We start from the raw sequence: 16,130 nt of genomic DNA on the forward strand, positions 1-16,130 counted from the left end.
ATTTAGAATGATGCTAGCCTGAGGCTTAGCATATATAGCTTTTATAATTTTGAGGTAAGTTCCTGTTATCCCTAGTTTTTCTAATGTTTTGAACATAAAGGGATGCTGTACTTTGTCGAATGCTTTTTCTGCGTCCACCGAGATGATCATATGGTTCTTATCTTTAAGTCTATTGATGTGGTGAATAACGTTTATTGATTTCCGTATATTGAACCAGCATTGCATCCCAGGGATGAATCCTACTTGATCATGGTGCACAATCTTTTTTATATGTTTTTGTATACGATTTGCCAGAATTTTATTGAGGATTTTTGCATCTAAATTCATTAGGGATATTGGTCTGTAGTTTTCTTTCTTTGAGGTGTCCTTCTCTGGTTTGGGAATCAGGGTGATATTGGCCTCATAGAATGAATTTGGGAGTTCTCCCTCTTTTTCTATCTCCTGAAATAGAATATGGAGTATTGGTATTAGTTCCTCTTTAAATGTTTTGTAAAACTCTGCTGTATATCCATCCGGTCCTGGGCTTTTCTTGGTTGGTAGTCTTTTGATGGCTTCTTCTATTTCCTCCCTTGATATTGATCTGTTTAGGTTGTTTATATCTTCCTGATTCAATATGGGTAGTTCATATGTCTCAAGGAATTTATCTATGCCTTCACTATCTTCTATTTTATTAGAGTATAGGGTTTCAAAATAATTTCTAATTATCGTCTGTATTTCTGAATTGTCTGTTGTGATGTTGCCTTTTTCATCCCGTAAGCTAGTAATTTGGGTTCTCTCTCTTCTTCTCTTTTTTAGTGTGGCTAGTGGTCTATCAATCTTATTTAATTATTCAAAGAACCTACTTTTAGTTTTGTCAATTTTTTCGATTGTTTCTTTTGTTTTGATTTCATTGATTTCTGCTCTAATTTTAATTATTTCTTGCCTTCTACTGTATTTGCTGCTGATTTGTTCTTCTTTTTCTAAGGCTTTGAGGTGTAGTATGAGGTCATTTATTTGTTGGCTTTTACTTCTTTTAAGGAATGAACTCCATGAAATGAATTTTCCTCTTAGTACTGCTTTCATAGTGTCCCAAAGATTTCGATATGTTGTTTCTGAGTTTTCGTTTACCTCTAAGAATTTTTTAATTTCCTCTTTGATGTCTTTTGTAACCCTTTGTTCATTCAGTAGCATATTTTTTAATCTCCATGTGATGTAGGGTTTTTCCTTTCTCATTTTATTATTGATTTCCAATTTCATTCCATTATGATCAGATAAAATGCATGGTAGTATCTCAACTCCTTTGTAATTGCTAAGCTTTGCCCTGTGACATAATATATGGTCTATTTTTGAGAAGGATCCATGTGCTGCTGAGAAGAAAGTGTATCCGCTTGATGTTGGGTGGTATATTCTGTATATATCAATTAAGTCTAAGTTATTTATTGTATTATTGAGCTCTATGGTTTCTTTATTCAATTTTTGTTTGGAAGATCTGTCCATTGGTGAGAGAGGTGTATTAAAATCTCCCATGATTATTGTGTTGTGGTCTATTAGACTCTTGAACTTGAGAAGAGTTTGTTTGATGAACGTAGCTGCACCATTGTTTGGGGCATATATATTAATGATCGTCAAGTCTTGTTGGTGTATGGTTCCCTTGAGCAGAATGTTTTGTCCTTGTTTATCCCTTTTGATTAACTTTGGCTTGAAGTCTATTTTATTTGATACAAGTATGGACACCCCTGCTTGCTTCCGGGGTCCGTATGAGTGATATGATTTTTCCCAACCTTTCACCTTCAGTCTGTGTATGTCTTTTCCTATCAGATGAGTCTCCTGTAGGCAGCATATTGTTGGATCTTTTTTTTAATCCATTCTACTAGCCTATGTCTTTTGATTGGTGCATTTAAGCCATTAACATTTACGGTTACTTTTGAGATATGGTTTGTATTTCCAGCCATATTTGGTTATGTATGATACTTAACATGATTAGTTTTTCCTCTATGCTTAGTTTTTCCTTTATTGTACTACCTCCCGTTGTTGGTTTTCATTGTTATTTTTCATTTCCTCTTCCTGTAATGTTTTGCCAAGGATGTTTTGAAGAGCTGGTTTTCTAGCTGCAAATTCTTTTAACTTTTGCATATCGTGGAAGATTTTTATTTCATCTTCAATCCTGAAGCTTAATTTCGCTGGATACATGATTCTTGGTTGGAACCCTTTTTCTTTCAGCGTTTGAAATATGTTGTTCCAGGATCTTCTAGCTTTCAGAGTCTGTGTTGAAAGATCAGCAGTTATCCTGATTGGTTTACCCTTAAATGTAATCTGCTTCCTCTCTCTTGTGGCTTTTAAGACTCTCTCCTTATTCTGTATGTTGGTCATCTTCATTATTATGTGTCTTGGTGTGGATCTCTTATGATTTTGTGTATTCGGTGTCCTGTAGGCTTCTAGTATTTGGATTTCTTTTTCATTCTTTAAGTCTGGGAAGTTTTCTAGTATTATTTCATTGAATAGATTAGTCATTCCCTTGGTTTGGACCTCTGTACCCTCTTGTATCCCAATAACTCTTAGGTTTGGTTTCTTGATGTTATCCCATAATTCTTGGATGTTCTGCTCATGATTTCTTAACATTCTCGCTGAGCTGTCTATGTTCTTTTCAAGTTGAAAAACTTTGTCTTCGTTGTCTGAAGTTCTATTTTCCAAGTGTTCTACTCTGCTGGTAATACTCTCATTTGAGTTTTTAATTTGGTTTATTGTTTCCTGCATTTCTAGGATTTCTGTTTGTTTGTTTTTTATATCCTCTATCTCCCTATAGAGTTGATCTTTTGCTTCTTGGATTTGTTTATGTAATTCATTGTCCAAGTGATTTTTCATTGTCTGAATTTGATGAATAATGTCTTCCTTGAGTCTCCAGATCATCTGAAGCATGTATATCCTGAACTCTTTGTCTGACATTCCATCAGCTGCAGATATTACCTCATCTAATGTTGAATTGACCTGTATTGTTTGTGGTCCTTTCTTTCCTTGTCTTTTCATACTGCTCATGATTCTTTCTAGCTTTGTGAAACTGCTGAGTTAATGTTTTTCCCCTTATATATTTGTATTGTTCTTGAATAGCTCCAATATCCCTCTTTTTCGGAGAAAGACAATGTTAACAGATCCCAATATCAACAGTACATTATCTAAGGACAAGTTTTCATTTTTAATACATTTATAGTTAGATTCTAAGACTATAGATGTTGGATTTAATTATTACTTAAGAATATATTCCTTAGTTTCATAAAAGGTGTACCATATCTGGTGGCATATAGAAAACTTAATTTCAGACGAAGGATGTTATACTTAAAGAGAAAGGAGTGAGGGAATGAGGTTAAACTAACAGCACCTTTGGAGAACTCTAACCACTCGACTGGTAATTTATGGAAGAATGTATAGACTCAACCTCCTATTTAGATAGTTACCCTATGTATAGATAGCAAAAGTTAGGAGATTGAAAGTGGTATAGAGAGAATATGAATTAAAAAAAAGAAAAGAAAAGAAATAACAAGGAAGAAAAGAGAAATAAGAGAAGGGAAAGGGAAGTAAGATAGAAATACAGAAAAAAAATGGGGGGAGGTGGGGTATATGCAATTCCTCTATATTATATTACTTTGGTAATTCAGTTGTTCATGCTCAGTTCTTGGTTTCACATATGCTGAAGTTGTGGAAGAGAGAGAAGAAAAGAGAAAGAGAGGGAAAAAAAAAGTCTCTCAGAACACTGTTTTCCTTGCTTCCAGTAGGTGGCGTTGTCTATTCCTAGTTTGAGCCTCTGTATTCATTGTGGTGGGTATAGCCAGTGTGAAGGGAAATGAGCTTCCACCTGTATCTTCCCTACTCTAGTCTCTGGGGTAGAAACCAGGTGCCTCTACAGTTGTTGTTTTGTGTTGATAGCTACAATCCCCAAAAGCTTGTGGGAAATATTTTGAGTTATCGCAGCTAAGGGTGGGGGAGTTGGAAACCGGGTCCCTGGATCAGCCGCAACTGTGCTGGTAGCCACACCCACTTTGATGGGTTTTAAGGGTTGATGGGCTTCCTGGAGACTAGCGCTCTGGGCGGGACCGGACTTCCTCCTCTGGTCTGGCTGAGCGGCTGGCGCCTTCCTGCTCCAGTCTGGCTGAGCGGCTGGCGCCTTCCTGCTCCGGGCTGGCTGGCGGCTGGCGCCTTCCTGCTCCGGTCTGGCTGGGCGGCTGTCGCGGCTTCCTGCTCCGGTCTGGCTGGGCGGCTGTCGCGGCTTCCTGCTCCGGTCTGGCTGGGCGGCTGTCGCGGCTTCCTGCTCCGGTCTGGCTGGGCGGCTGTCGCGGCTTCCCCAGATAATATTTATATAGTGGATATTTAGGGTATTATTTATTTTACATTACATATATTGCCTTAATTTTGTCTCTCTCTCACTTTTTTATGTAGTGTTTTATGTTTCATATTCTCCATTTATAAAACTTTTGTGATACAAATACAGTGGTTTTGTTGCAGTTTCCATACCATGCTGCATTTTTATCATGACTGTAATGAAATATATCTGTTTTTAAGTTTCTCCTAATAAGAAATTTTAAAAATATTGCTTGTCCTTGATTTTTCAATTCAGATCTCAGCCATTTCCCAAGTTTATTTTAAATCCTTGCTATAAGCTTCAGAAGTTTTTCTCTAACATATTATCCCCATTTAATAAAAAAGTACACCAGATATAAAAAGTTTCTTTTTGGTTTTTTTATTCTTTTCTTTTTAAGGGAAGAGGAATGAGTACTTAATCCAGGATAGTTCTCCTAAACCCTTGTATCACCAGCCCTTTTTAATTGTATTTTATTTTATTTTCAGTTTTCAGACAAAGTGTTGTTTAGTTGCTTGGGGCCCTCTCATATTATTTAGGCTGAATTAGAAATTGTGAATCTCCTGATTAAGTCTCCCAAATAATTAAGATTGCTGATATGAGACACCATATGTGTGTAACCCCCCTTTTTGAAAAAAAAATACTACTTAACTTTTAAGAGAATTTAAAATAATGATGAATCCATGGCTCCTAAAGGAGATAAGATTTGCCTTTGTGTCAGGCATATTTGATCTTGATATGTACTTAAAAATTGTGAACACACAAGAAATCATATTTGTAAGATCCTGTCTCAAAATTTAAAAAAAAGATAAAATTGAATATATAGCTCAGGAATGATATTCCCTTAGTTTAACCACCAGTACTACACTCATATAAACACACACACACACACACACACACACACACACACACACACACAAACACACACAGACACACAGTACTTGTGGGACTTTGAAAATATTTTTTGATACTGAACAGCTTTATAAACCTCATCTATTACAAAAGGCAGAATTAGTGCCATAATATCAGTAGTCCTTAGCCTTATCTGTGTACAGAAATTTGGTAATGCGATTTTACTCCTACTCTAGCCAAATGCAGAATGTATTCTCCAAACTTTGGGTCAGGGCTCTTCTTATTTTTTATGGCTTATATAAATGTGTGGCTATAAAAGAGTACTTGTCAGTTACCTAGTCAGAAAATATTTTTAATGATTTTGCTTTTGCTTTTAGAATACTGTCTCCTTGATGAGAACAAGTCCACCTTAATTTATTCGATTCTGAGATCATGTGAAGAAGATTCACAGTAATCAGGTCCAGAACCAAGGCAGGTTTTTCCTGGCATAGAGTGGATGACCTGTTGAGGAGAGGGACATAGAAAGAAGTTGAGGCTCTCACCATCCAGATGAGGTTATAGAGTTTGAGAGGATGAGGATCTCGTCAGGAGAATGATGATAAGTAATGAGATGTCAGTCCAGTTCCTCACCAGGCTTTCCAGCCCGAGTGCATCCTTGTTTCAGTTGGCTGAATCCCTGTTCATTAGCTCTATTTTTACACTAAATTTTGGGGCTTTATGATCCCCTTTGCTATCCTTATCAGCTACCACCAGATTTTTCCAGGACATCATTTACCCTGGGGTCAGAAACATCTGGTCTGGTGGTCTCCACCCTTATCTTCTCACTTTATCTTCTTATCAGGAGAGGGCAGCCTGCCAGAGTCTTCACGCTGTTTATCAGAGTAAGGGGAAGTAATTGTCTGAGGTCATACTTGAGGGATCTGTGAATGTGCCTCGTGAGAATGCAGGTTTGAAACTGGAGTTTTTAAAATGGAGTTGCTTAAGCTCAGGGCTAAAGTCATTCTCACCATTCACCCACTTGATTCACAATGAACATCCTGGGGAAGGGGTGCCTAAGCTTGAAGCAATATTTAATCACAAGACACATCCATTCCATTGACCAAAGGCTGGACTTCACATATGTCCAAAAGTCACTTCTAATTGTGATTTGTTGCATTGTTCCATAACCACCAATAGTGACCATAGTTGAATTACATCTGGTTAAGACCAAAGTGTTTGCAAGGTATCCAGGGATTGAAATGATAATATAATCAAAAACAAGTGGTATGATAGGATTGAGACATTTATAAATTTGTCTTGCTTGTAAGTCCCAATGAACTAATTCTGTTACATTGTCCAAGTTGATTCTAATAGTCACTGTAAGGCTCTCAAATGTTCTGAGATATATTGAATCTAAATATTGACTAAAATACAAGAATGAGGGTGGTTCCTCTAATTATATGTACATAGGAATTGCAATTCCAACTCCCATCATTCTGTGTTTACTACAAGAGGGACTCTGTCCTTAAATCACCTCCTGGGAAAGATGTGGGCAGAAAAACAAAAAATGGAGTTCTCACTGTTCCGTTATAAGCTCAGGATTTAGATCTCCAATGGCTATTTTTGCTTGAAAAATAATGTGACTTTCCAGTGTTTTGTAGCCTGTGAGTGAATCTTGCAGGCTTTCAGAAACTGTGAGAACATGGGTCTGTTTTCCAGTCCAGTCACATACACACCCCACAGCCTTGGCTAATTGCTCCAGCAACCCCCCTGCTTATTTCACACCTGTAAAGTGGGACTTATGCAGTTCTAGATTCTATGGTGGTTTGGGGGATCAAAGAACAGGCTGTGGGGATGAGTGGGAGACTCCACATAACTGGAAGCCTTGTAAAACCAAGGTACACCCAGGAGCCATGGGCTGCATTTTGTACCTGAGAGACAGTAGTTTGCAATGCATGGCCCAGTTGACTTCTGGGGGAATTTATCAGGAAACCTACTCTGCATTTAGCATGCTTGTTTTGGTGCCAAAAACCTCATAGAGACAAAGCGGCAAGAAAAATGATAAGGCCGTGGTACACACACAGACCAAATGTGCTTAGCAAGGTTAACTTCTTTACGCTGATTCCTTATTAATAAGTGGGAAGAATAGGACCCACCTCATGGAATTTTCAGGAAGACTGAGATACAGGTGGATAAAGCATCGAGCCCCGTGTCTGGCATACAGTAAGCTCTGTAAATTTCATCTATGTTTTAGAAGACAGTTTAAAATTTTTCTTCCTTCATAGACAGTAACATCCTGATATCTTCTCTTTCTACTTTTAGAAGAGTGGACTCACCCTGACCATCCCTAACCCAGCTGTAACAGGAGCCATGGAGATTCCTGAATAAGAGTGACTGCAAGATAAACCTGGAAAAAAAAATACAAGGAGAGGAGGCCATGGCTAGGAGGCTCAGGATCACCCCCAAGGGCAGGCAAGTAAAGGGCCATGAGAGATCACAGTGATGGAGTCCAGGCTCAGGCAAGGCCAGAAGGACCAGGACCGAGAACACAGGACTTGTTTTTATATATCCACTGCCCACTCTGCCAGGTGCTTTACCCTGGGCAAGGGAGGGCAGCGTGACCAAGTTATTGCAGTCTTTTCCATTGAGTGAGCTCTGTATTGGACACTGCCTTTGACTGACACTTGGCACCACCCATGTGCTCTCTCTAGAGGAGATAGGTTCCAGAAGGGAAGACCATAGCTTTTCCAGGAGTGGGAGATAAAAAAGAGAGAGAAAATGGAGTGAGAATTCTCAAGATGGAAAGACCAGATACTCTCAATTACCTGTTCAGAAAAAAAAAAACCCTGGCCTCTGGCCTAAGCACACAGGATAGAATGAAGCAATATTTAATCACTAGACACACTTGAGTGAGGAAATTAGGCAAATTAGAAAAAATTTCCTGACTTCGCTCCCATAGCCTCCTCCCACCTCACATCCCCTCTTTTATTCAGCAAGACAAGGAGGTGACATGAAAAGGTTTCCAGAGGCAGGACACATGTCAAGGCAAATGTGGAGATGAGGGGAGTACAGATTCCCAAATTCAAACAGCCCCTTAGTGTCAGAGACCAGCTCCAACAGGGGGTCTCAGGAGACGAACGGATGGTGAGGAGTCAGCGAAAGAGGGGTGGAGAAACAACACAGACACCAAAGTGCAGGTGTTGATCCCCATCTTTACTTGTGAAGTTGATCATATATACTTTTCATTTTGGCAGGCTCACAGTACTTTGTGGCTACAAAACAGGAATCATTATTCAAATAAACAAAATATTACCTAGCTACAATCAGAATAGAAGAATGTATCTTGGCTTAGGCATAAGCAAACATTTGTACTTTCAGTTCGTGTTTTGCTTTGAGCTGTTTCTGCTTAGTTAACTTTTAATAATAGTTACAAATGTCCCAAACTATTGGCCTATACCTTGACTATTCTTCCTTGACTTACTGACTGGAACCGGTGCCATGGTTATGGCAAGTGGTTGACTTGTTATTAATTTTAATCAAACAAGAGTAAGAGCACAAACCATTGTGCACAGGAACAAGAACAAGTTGCCCAGTACTAATCACTAATATGCCTTCTTAACATTAATTTTTCTTCTCTAGATTTTAATTTAATTTCTCAAAAGCTTCCTTGACAGGAATACAGGGAGTTTTTCATTAGACATTAACAATTTACACTCCACAGCTGAATCATTGCATTTAGAGCAAACAGATCCATTCTTTAGAAGTAGTTGCATTAACTGGGAAAGTCATGTTTTTTCCTTCATACTTAATGGTCATATGAGAAGTCACAACTATACTTATTAAAGGAATACAAAAACAAATTAGCCCATTCCCAGAAACATACTGCGCTCCTCCAGAGGATGGACGCCTTGCGCCATCCACCTCAGTAGGGCCTTGCCATTGCCTGAGTCAGGGGAGGGGCGCAGCATTTCCCCCTTTTTATTTTTTAATTTGAGGTGTTCGATTTGGATGGAGATGCTTCTGATTGATTTCCAGACAAGTCTGAAGAGGACTGGAAGAATGAGACAAACAAGAACAATGAATAAAAAGCCAAAACCAATATTAATCATATATGACCACCAAGTACTATTGGAAATAGTTTTTTGTACATTTTTGTATAAATCTGCAGCAAAGTCAGCTGTAGAGTCAGTAGATAAATAAGCCTTACTTACATATTTTACTTGTTGTAAATCTTGTATATTGGGGCCTATTTGAGTTTTATTCCAGATCCCTAATAAATGAGTTTGTACTTGATTCCATCCATATTTAGTTTGATTATATTTTAAGGGAGTAACACAGATCCATTTGAAATTAGCATGACATTTGGTTGTCATTTGAGTTTTTATGTTTTGAATCTGGTTTCCTACATACAACAAAGCTTCCTCAAAGGCATTAATTCGGGCCTCCAATTTCTTATCTATTTTTTCATGAATAGCTAATGCTAATGAAACATTATGAGATAAATCATTAACATGATGAGCAGTATGAATTTCTTTAACTAAAGCTGTAGTAGATAAAGCTAAAGAAGTAATAATTTCTATTAATGCTGTAATTCCTAAAATTAATGTTGCAACAAATCGCTTAGGTCTAATTAATTCATTAAATTTTTTAAGAATTTGTGACCCTTCATCATCATACCAATCATCATTAAGAAGGACAGGAATCATTACATAGGAAGGCTGATGTATAATTATAAAAGTAGTGTAGTTTTTTGGAAGATTAGCATATATACAATTAGTTAACATACATTGATCACAGGAAATAGAATAAACACTATTATTATGATCAATTGTCAAGGTATTATTATTACCTACTAAAATAGCATGAGGAGCATTAATGCAAACATGAATATTGAAAGGTTCTGGAGTTTTACCAGGTCTGGTTAAAAGAACCATATTAGTAGCTGCTATTAATCTAAAGAGATCTGGGAAGTATGAAACCTTTCCATTAGGGAGCTCACTCTGAAATATTGGAGTGACCCAACCAGGTGAGAACCATCTATGAATGGGAGAACTTGTGTACATTCATTCAGTATGATTAAATTTTTGAGATTTAGTCTTAAAATAATTTTTATAATCAAAATGAGGGGCAGAAGCAGACCAATCATAGATCTTAACATCTGAAGACTTAGGCTGAAAGACTTGTGCCCTTTGTATAAATCCACATTGAAACCAATGAAGAAATTCTTCCCAAGGATCAATCATATTATTCCAATAAAAATCTTTTTTGTTATTCTTTAATCCACATGGATCAATGGCTTCAGGTAATGTTTTATTAACATAGGTTTCATTAACTATATAATATCCTAAAGAAACCATTTCGAGGAGCCAAAGGCTCCTCTTTTTATCATCCATGTCTGGGAAGCCAGGAGGGCAATCAGTAAAATATTGTCTATAATTAATAGGCATACATCTTTGAGGGATGAATTTATTATCAGTAGCAAAGCAAATAGGAGTCTCTTCTATTAAACCCTTGAAATTAATATTATAGGACATCTTATGAGGAATAAGGGAATCAGAAATCCCTCCTAACAAATCAGGATTATCAGTAAACACCTTAATATTAAGTTTTCCCCAATCAGTAACTCTTAAAAGAGGAGGATCAGGAAAATAAGCCCAATAAGATTGATTATCAGAAATCAGTGATACCTGACAGGATAAGAGTGCTAGCATAGCAAGAAACACCTTTTCAGGAGAGGCAGAGGCACTTTGGCTAACAACCAAATTTTGTGCCTGACTGGTCAGATGTTTAATTTGACCCCAGAAAGGTAATTTTGATGTCAATGTTGTTCGTGCCTGTCGAGGGGAATGAAGGTGAAGATTAGTCATGTCCTCCGCAAGTTCTTCATCCTGGGTCGATGGCATCCTTGGGTATGGCTTGGGGAGGAACCTCCGCCTGCGATATGGGTGAGTCATAATGTCTGATGAGTCGATCTGGAATCCACAAAGGTGAAGTAGCGTCCTTTGGAAACACACAAGCATATCCTTGAGCCGATGTTGAGAGAATATCAGGTCCTTTCCACTGTCCAGTAAGAAGATCTTTCCATTTGACTAAAGGTTTTTGAGTTACTGTTTGCTCAGACCAATGATGTTGCATTGGAGTTAATTTAGAATCATTTACATTTAAATGATTAATAACAAATAGAGCATGTTGAAGAATTTGATGAGGAGAGCTATAATGTAGTTCCCCCTCTTTTAATTTATTAATTTGTGATTTTAAGGTCTGATGAGCTCTTTCCACTATGGCTTGTCCTTGTGGGTTATAGGGGATGCCTGTGGAATGAACTATGTTAAGTGTCTGACACAGGTGTTTAAAGGTTTTTGAAATATAAGCAGGAGCATTGTCTGTCTTAATATGAAGAGGTAATCCCATATATGCAAAGGAGTCAAAAAGATGTTGGGCAATATCCTTATAAGCTTCTCCAGTACGGGCTGTAGCAAAAATAACATGTGAGAAAGTATCCACACAAACATGAACAAAAGATAACTTTCCAAACTCTTGAATATGAGTAACATCCATCTGCCACAATTTGTTAGGTAATAAACCCCAGGGATTGACACCCATCTGTGGAGAAGGAAAGTGAGTAGGACAGATTTGACATTGTTTAACAATTTGTCTAGCTTGTTCTTTAGTTATATGAAACTGTGCTCTAAGAGCAGCAGAATTTTGATGATGTAATTGATGATCTTTAGTAACTTGTTCAATAACGTTATAAACAGTCCTAGTTAATAAATCAGCTTTAGCATTTCCTGCCACTAAAGGTCCAGGTAAGTTAGAATGTCCTCTAATATGTCCAATAAAAAATTTATAGGATCTCTGTAATATTAATTTTTGTAACTTTTGTAATATATTAACAATTGATGATTGAGAGGACAAACTTGTTTCTGTGGCTGGAAAGAGATTAACTATATATTGGGAATCAGTATAAAGATTAAAAGGCTGTGTAACCTTTTCAAAAGCAGTTATAATAGCAATTAATTCCGTCCTTTGAGCAGAGGTTTCAGTTGTTTGTTGAACTATTGGCTCTTGGTCATCTATAATAGTAACAGCTATTACATTAGAGGATCCATCTGTAAAAATTAGAGAAGCCTCATCGAGGGGCACATGAGAAAAGTTTTTAGGAAAAATAGTATTTACCTTAGTCATAAAATGTAGTAATGGGTGGTTAGGCAAATGAAACAATATTTCTCCATAGAATCCCTGTAATGTTATAGGCCATTCATCATTAACACTTAATAAGAAATCTAATTGTTCCTTTTTGTATGGAATAATAATGGAGGATGGATCTCGTCCAAAGAGCTCTCTACTTCGAAGTCTATCTTTACAATTTAATAATGACACCTGGGTGGGATACGAAATATTAATCTTTTTTGGAGTAGAAGGCAAATGAATCCATTCTAAAGGATCATCCTGCCATAGGCATCCAGTAGGAGTGTGTGAAGTCTGTAAGATTATTAACATCCAGGGCTTATTGTAGTCTATTTTTTGTAAATAATGATCTGAAATAGCCTTCTCCACCTTAAATAAAGCCTTCTTTCCCTCAGGAGAAAATTGTCTAGGTGAATTTGGATTTGAATCTCCCTTTAAAATTTTAAATAATGGTTTAAGGTCAGCAGTGGTTAATTTTAAGTAAGGCCTAATCCAATTAATATCCCCAAGAAGTTTTTGAAAATCATTTAAAGTGTGTAAAGAATCAACCCTAATCTGTATTTTTTGAGAAGTTACATTGTTGAAATTAATTAATCTTCCTAGGTAAGAAAAAGGAGCCTGAGTTTGAATTTTATCAGGAGCAATTTTTAATCCCCGGTCTTGTAAACTTGTAATCATAAAACTAAGTATTTGTTGGAGTATCAAATAATCAGCATGAGCTAATAAAATATCATCATATAATGAATTGTATATCCAGATGGAAACTTATTTCTTGTGGAGACTAAGGCTGCATCAACAAACTTTTGACATAAGGTGGGACTATTTTTCATTCCCTTAGGCAAAACTTTCCATTGAAATCCTTAATAAGGTCTTTGTAAATTTGGGGAAGGCAGACTAAAAGCAAAATGTTTACAATCTTGTTTGACTAAAGGAATTGTAAAGAAGCAATCTTATAAGTCTATCACCATTATGTTATGATCTTTAGTTATAGCAGTAGGAGATGGGAGACCCAGTTGTAAGGCTCCCATAGTTTCCATAGTTTTATTTAAAGCTCTAAGGAGGCTCTGGAGACACAGAAACTAACAAATTTGGTGGCCAATCAGAGTTATGATATTGAGCTGTACCTCCTCTAAGTCCTCCTGATCTTGAGGAGAAAGTTGTTTATCCTCCTCTTCATCCCCTTGTTCATCATCAGATTGAGAATGTTGAGGGAATGTAGTTTTATAAAATCTAGATGTAGCAGCAGACCTGATTAAGAGGGTTTGTTCAGACTCGGTCAGTTGAGCAGCCAAACAAACTGCCTCATGGGTCAGATCCAAAGCATCTTTAAAAACATTCCATAATGCAAAAGCATCTACAGGAATCTTCTCTGGCCCATGATGATCATAATAAACCTTCATCTCTTTACCTAGTTTTTTCCATGTTTCTAAATTTAAGGTTCCTTCCTCAGGGAAACAAGGAGAGCATTCTTGAATAAAATGAAAAAAATGTCTTAACTGCTTAGAAGAAACTGAAATGCCCCGTTTATGGAGTATATGCTTAGCTATATCAATAAAGAGTCCTCTTTATTTATACTCTTTATGGCCCATGACTTCTCAAAATAAGTTCTCTGATTACTTATCCTTCACTTACTTAGCACCTTGCTAAGGGGTCTTCAGTACCCTAGGTAAGAATCCTATCCTCACCCGAAAACTTCTGAATGAAATGAATGCATCAGACTTACGGATTACCGATCGTCCTTGTTCAGGGGGCGCCAGATGTCGGAGACCAGCTCCAACAGGGGGTCTCAGGAGACGAACGGATGGTGAGGAGTCAGCGAAAGAGGGGTGGAGAAACAACACAGACACCAAAGTGCAGGTGTTGATCCCCATCTTTACTTGTGAAGTTGATCATATATACTTTTCATTTTGGCAGGCTCACAGTACTTTGTGGCTACAAAACAGGAATCATTATTCAAATAAACAAAATATTACCTAGCTACAATCAGAATAGAAGAATGTATCTTGGCTTAGGCATAAGCAAACATTTGTACTTTCAGTTCGTGTTTTGCTTTGAGCTGTTTCTGCTTAGTTAACTTTTAATAATAGTTACAAATGTCCCAAACTATTGGCCTATACCTTGACTATTCTTCCTTGACTTACTGACTGGAACCGGTGCCATGGTGATGACAAGTGGTTGACTTGTTATTAATTTTAATCAAACAAGAGTAAGAGCACAAACCATTGTGCACAGGAACAAGAACAAGTTGCCTAGTACTAAGCACTAATCTGTCTTCTTAACATTAATTTTTCTTCTCTAGATTTTAATTTAATTTCTCAAAAACTTCCTTGACAGGAATACAGGGAGTTTTTCATTAGACATTAACAATTTACACTCCACAGCTGAATCATTGCATTTAGAGCAAACAGATCCATTCTTTAGAAGTAGTTGTATTAATTGGGAATTTCATGTTTTTTCCTTCATACTTAATGGTCATATGAGAAGTCACAACTATACTTATTAAAGGAATACAAAAACAAATTAGCCCATTCCCAGAAACATACTGCGCTCCTCCAGAGGATGGACGCCTTGCGCCATCCACCTCAGTATGGCCTTGCCATTGCCTGAGTCAGGGGAGGGGCGAAGCACCATACACCTTAGAAACACTGTAAAATCATACAGAGTTGTATTTATGAATGCCAGCATTCAGCCCTGCAAAATATACATCCCTCAACCACAGAAGAGAAGCTAACTTCTGATACAGGAAACATAAAATCATATTCGCACAAACATGTGCACTCACAGTTGATTATTATCTAAAAAAAGTATTTCTTCACTTTGTTAGAAACAGCTTGATTCTTTTCATAATAACATGGTGCCCTAGTTTCACTAAAGGCTAAATTACTTTGTCAATAGATCTCCCAAGTCCTGCCAAAAAAAGGCTTAGATTTCTTAATAAATAGGATGGTATTTTGTTTTTTGGAAAGTTCAGGTAAGTATCAAATATCATCACAGCAACCCTTGTTATAAATTCATTTTCATTTTCATCTCTCAGGATAATACGGGTATTGCATATGTGAAGAAACTGAATTTTTGAAGAATTCAGTGCCCAGAGGGTGTGAAAAGAGTGAGTAGGAGGGACCTGGGTAGCACAGAGTAGATAATGTCTCTAATAAGGGCATTTCAAACCCACAACTTCTAAAGAGAATTAAGGAACCATTTGCTTTTACAAAATTACTTCATATTATTCATTGGCAGTCAAAAATGGAATGTTCATGAATAAAAGGTAATTTTCTGGTTCTTAGGAAAGCAAGCTTCAAAACAACAATTTATGAAGTAAACATTTGCTAGGACAGCTACTCACAAAATTCTATAAATTTTGCTTATTTGTAGTAAGAATAGAAGTTAAATTTTACCTAGATTATATCTAAAAAGGAAAGTACCCTGATCATTGATGCAGGAGATGTAAAAATCTAGATGTAGCAACAAATAATGTGGTCAAAATTGAGAATTTCAGATTATATAAAACACTGTCACCTCCATCTCAGTGCTTACCTGAAGTAGCTCAACATAGGGTTTATGGGAATTTTTCACCCGCTTCTTATGTATTTCTCTAAGTTGTTTCTTCTTTTAAAAAAAATTGGCTTTGCTTTTCTTGGATTGCGCTAAAATTCATTTGCTTTCCTTTTTAAGAATCTACATGTAGTTTTTTCTTCCTCAAGAAGAATGGTACACAGTTACTTATATTCAGCCCTCATCATCTCTTCCTGTAGTTACATGTAGCACTGTATGGATAGGTTGTCTA

General features: G+C 37.0%; 1 pseudogene; it reads right to left on the reverse strand.

Annotated features, from left to right (window-relative positions):
• LOC143641244 (uncharacterized) overlaps nt 1-13,746 on the reverse strand; it is a 60,766-nt pseudogene extending 47,020 nt beyond the window's left edge.
• Between the last annotated feature and the right edge of the window lie 2,384 nt (nt 13,747-16,130).

This window comes from Callospermophilus lateralis, unplaced genomic scaffold (assembly GCF_048772815.1).
Source record: "Callospermophilus lateralis isolate mCalLat2 unplaced genomic scaffold, mCalLat2.hap1 Scaffold_922, whole genome shotgun sequence".
NCBI classification, from domain to species: domain Eukaryota; kingdom Metazoa; phylum Chordata; class Mammalia; order Rodentia; family Sciuridae; genus Callospermophilus; species Callospermophilus lateralis.